Here is a 4,825-nt window from a genome sequence, read left to right on the forward strand (position 1 = left end):
CAGTGCATGCTGACCCGCATAGCTGTGGACTTCTGCATGGCATGGGGTCACAGGTCATTCCAAGTATTTCAAGACACGAGCAAATGTGTGGACACATTGCGTAGGTTGTGTTGGCCCAACCCTCACAGATTGTGCCAAGTCAAGTAGAGATGCATGTTGTCCTGTTCTAAAGTGACACGTCGTCAACAGCAAAAACATCTCTCAGAGTTCCAGGAATTCCTTGATTGCATTGCTTGCCTTTCCTCAGGAAGACAACACTTGCCAGGCTGGATATTTGCCAAAGGAAGCCAAGAGGACAGGACACCACACCTAGATGCAACTGCATATCTCATTGTCACCAGGAAGGCCCACCGCAAGTGACCCACCACAGACAGCACTCTGGGCGCAACTTGGCTCACTCGGGACCTGGCCGTGCGACAGAGCGAGACGTGTGCGTAGAGCAGAGACCTTTAGCACAAGCATCAAGCTTGGTTCCATGGTGTAATGGTTAGCACTCTGGACTCTGAATCCAGCGATCCGAGTTCAAGTCTCGGTGGGACCTGGGGCAGCGGCGGCAAAGCGGTGGTCTCCCTGGGTGAGGGCCTGTGTCTGCGATCAGGGCCGTTTACGTTCTTCTTGGGAGGCTTGGAGACGAAGTGGCGAGACCTCCGGGTTGGCGTGCTGCGTTCACCTTCCTGAAACACCGAGGCCTGGGGCCCCCTGGTGGCGACTGCGTGGCTTTAACGGAGAAGGTGCCTGTGTTGAACCCTTCTTGGAAATAATGGTTTTCCCCGATCTATATAGAAGAGGATGGCTATTATTGTAACAACCAGACATTTGTGTCTGCACTGTCACTCACTCATCTATCTATCTCTATCTCTACAGTGGTAGAGGTCTCGCCTGCCACTCGGGATTCCTTTGCTTGATTCGCGGCCACTGGTTTTCTCCGATCTATATAGAAGAGGATGTCTTTTATTGTAACAACCAGACATTTGATTCTGCACTGTCACTCACTCACTCATCTATCTATCTATCTATCTATCTATCGACTATTGACTATCGACATTTGCTGTCTGCCGCTGTGATTGTTGGGAGTGAGTGTGGAGGTGCAGGTGTGCATGTTTGCTGCTGCCAGGTTTGTTTGTGGTTTTTCTCCTCTACTTTTTTCGTTCTTTCTTTCTTTCTTTCTGAATGTGTCTTTGACAGTTTTGTAAGAGGTTTTTCTGAAGAGTTTCCCCATGCTGAGCTGACTCCTGCAGTCAGCGAAGCGATCGGGATGTCTGGGGCTGGGTCGGGGAGGGGGGGAATCAGAGTTTTTTATTCGAGACTTTAACACGTCGGCATGGCGTTAAAGTGACCTCTGATGAGTTTTTGCCCCTGGAGGAGTGTGTTCTGGCGATCGGGCAAGTTGTCGGTTGTGAAAATATAAAGTCGGCAGCTCGTATGAGCGGGTCTGTTGTGCTGTTTCTGAGCAGCATTGAGTTGGTCTCGCGTATCGTTGAGACTGGTATAGTGATCGGTGGTGTTTTGATCAATGTCACCCCACTAGCAGCTCCGGCCAGGAGAGTTACTTTGTCTAATGTCCCTCGTTTTCTGTCAAACGACCTATTAGAGAGGGAACTGGCGAGACATGGGTGGATAATGTCGGGTTTGAAACGTATACCGCTGTGGTGTAAGTCACAGCAGTTGAAACATGTTGTTTCGTTCAGAAGGCAGGTATTCATGATTTTGAATGACATAAATGGGGATCTGAACATTGTGCTTAAGTTCAAGGTTGATGGCAATGATTATGTTGTCTTTGTCACATCTGATTCTATGAAGTGCTTCAACTGCGGTAATGAAGGCCACACTGTTAGGCATTGCCCCGAGAAGGATCAGGATGAGGGTGCTGGTCCCAGTCGACGGGGGGGTCAGCCCAAGCAGGCCAGGTCGGGGAGTGGTGAGCAGCCCGGCCGCCCTACTAGCGGAGCAGCCGAAGTGGCAGAGGAGGCGAGAAGAGGGGCTGCGGGGGAGGCTGTTGAAGAGAGTGAGGGTCTGGAGGTCCAGGTACAGGAGAGTGTGGGCGCTGAGAGGACTTCCGACCGCGGCGGTACCGTGCCGACTGTGGAGGTCCCAGGTGTTAGCGGTGTGTCAGCTAATGTTTGTGGAGCATCAGACAGTACGGATGACAGCCGTTTAACTGGACTGGATGGCAGTATACAGCAGCAGGACGGGGCATCAGGTAGTGGAGTGGGGGTGAGCAGCGAGAGGGCTGGTGACCAGACTGAAAAGATGGAGACTGTGAAGACAACACTGAGCAGTGTGTGGGACACGGGAATGGAAGTGGGGACGGATCCTGGTCAGGACAGCAGGGTTTTTAAAGTGCCTGGGAAGAAACGCATTCGCAAATCTGAGGACGGTGCTTCTGCTAAAAAACGGAGTCCAGCTCCTGAGCCTTGATGAGTCAGTGTGCTCCCAGGAGATGCTCAAAGGAGCCTGCCTAAAACAGTGTGCTACCTAGAGATCCTGAAGTCACCCCCGCAACTCAAAAGCACCTGTGTTGCTCCCAGAAACAAAAGAGGAAAAACTGGAAAAACCAGTATACCAGTCAAGCAACTTAAGCTCAAGAAGGGAGGCAGCTTGACCAAGCCAGTTTAAGCTGACAAGTTACTGTGACTGCCTATATTGTTTTTCATTTGTTTGTTTTTTATGACATTGGAGTTACAAGGTTCTGCACTGAACACAAATCTACTAAGAAGTGTCTCCTTAAAACTCAACCATAAAAGTAAAATAATAATAAAATAAAAAACTTCAGAAGGAATTATTTTCAACTGAGAGTTTGCTTGTACACTGTTACTTAACAAAAATATATTACACTGCACACAAATTATTTCTGACCAATCCAACATGGCCAAACGATATAAACAATGCACTTTTCTTGAACAACCCTGAACACAACTTTATACAGCAGGTCACACATCCTATGCATCATTATTTTCAGAGAAGATGCGTTTTGGAGGAATAGAAAATAAAATCTAAACAATAACAAAAGGCTTCCAGCAAATGTGTTGCTTGGCCCCATAATAAGTATTTGAACTGTTTCAAAGTGAAAGCTTCAGACCATTTTGATGCGGTTTGCAAGTTAACAAGTTCTGCTGTCCAAACATGACACTATCCGTAAGTTAGCCACTCAAAGTGACTTAATCATACCCTGAAGAACATCCTTCGAAATTAAGCTTTTTCTATGATAGCCTGCCGTGGTTTTCAACCCTGATCCCGAAGGGCCTCCTCTGACTCCAGCAAGTCTGCAACAGCAGCCACACATTCCTCAGCCCAGTTAAAATGAGGCTCATTTTCACAAGTTAAACATTGTAGCGTAAGGTACACTTATAAATTTCAAGTAAAGAAGTGAATTTATAGTGTCACCTTATCACGAATCCTGGAATCTTGTAGAACTCAATTTCTGTAATAATTGGACGCACACACCAATTCCAAAGATATAAATTGTCAAATTTATTCAAAACAAAGACTAAATGTAGCACTACACTAATTATACAAAAGGGAAGAACTAATTAAAATTCAACTCTAGATCAACAAATCACTTCCGTGACCAAATCAAAGACCATGGGATTTCATATGATAACACAATTCGATTAACAAAAAAGGTTATAAACACATTGACTACAATACCGGTTAGTAAGACGAAGGTGAGTCTCTCGTTAGTATTATTAGTCAGACATTAAATAACTACGCAGGTTAGTATTTATGTCAGGTAACTTCTCGTTATATATATATCAGTCTCATTTACGTTTAGGTGCCGAGAAAGATCCTATCATTACTTGTTACCACACTTTCCCTTAACTGATTATTATTCAATGATTTAGGATAGGCAGGGCCACCAATAATCTAATGTCTATTAACTTGTGTCAATTTCAGACTAAACAGTTAAACAGGAATGAGAAGATATTTCTCGACGTTGACAGATTTTATTTCTAAAATTATCAACAAAACAGTTTAATGCAACACACATTTATATTTAAGAAAACTAAATGATATTACACATTCTAGAGTTATGAATCACAGATTAACATTTCTAATTGATTTCTCAAATGTCATGAATCATGAACTCCAAACTGTTAAACTTATCTGAACTTCGTCGCAGAGAGGCCTCTCTGGCTTCGGGCTCAGATAACAGCACACGGCACGAGGTCCGTGTGGTTTGGAACAAAGGCAGTCCGGTTCGGCTTTGTCCAAGAACTTCCACTCAGTCGATGCACCTGGAAATTGGGGTTTCTCGAAAGTAGTGTCGTTTCCAAACAGATTTTCCACTGGTTTGAAGGCTCCAAGTTTGTGCACAAAATCTTCTTTGAGGAAAGCAGGGCCCTGTTTGTTCCAAGGGTCAAGTTTCTTAAGACTCAAATAGCTATTTAAATGACTGACACTTTCGTATACAGTCGACTTAGTCAATTGTCCAGCTGTATTCACTCCACTGATCAGGTGGGCACAGGCGGGCAGCGCAGTCTGTAAAGTTCTTTATTTAATAAAGTCCTTTAAAAGAATTCTTCGTACGGCTCAATCTCCTTCTCCCAGTTTAACTCTTCTGTTGCCGGCAATGACTTGGTTGGTTTCTGGTTCCGGTTCTGGCAACAGAGCTACAGGTGGAGCTGTGGCAGCGAGTTACTGGTTCAGGTGAGAGAGAGAGAGAGAAAGACCGTCCGCTGTTCCTTATAGTCTGTCAGATCAATAGGTGATTGGTTCCTGAGTTCTTGAGATTGGATTTCGGTTTCAGCCCCCAGTGTCCTATTGGAGGGGGGCTTGATTTATGACTGATGTCAATCCATGCCATCTTTTGGAAATGCCGGTTGGC

At 45.4% G+C, this 4,825-nt stretch overlaps 1 non-coding gene across 1 annotated transcript; it reads left to right on the forward strand.

Moving 5' to 3' along the window:
• Positions 1–469: 469 nt before the first annotated feature.
• On the forward strand, positions 470–541 carry trnaq-cug (transfer RNA glutamine (anticodon CUG)). Its single transcript has one exon. It is a non-coding gene; the product is annotated as a tRNA-Gln (tRNA).
• The last annotated feature ends 4,284 nt before the right edge of the window (positions 542–4,825 follow it).

The sequence above is a fragment of the Amia ocellicauda genome, chromosome 19 (assembly GCF_036373705.1).
Source record: "Amia ocellicauda isolate fAmiCal2 chromosome 19, fAmiCal2.hap1, whole genome shotgun sequence".
In the NCBI taxonomy this organism is placed as follows: domain Eukaryota; kingdom Metazoa; phylum Chordata; class Actinopteri; order Amiiformes; family Amiidae; genus Amia; species Amia ocellicauda.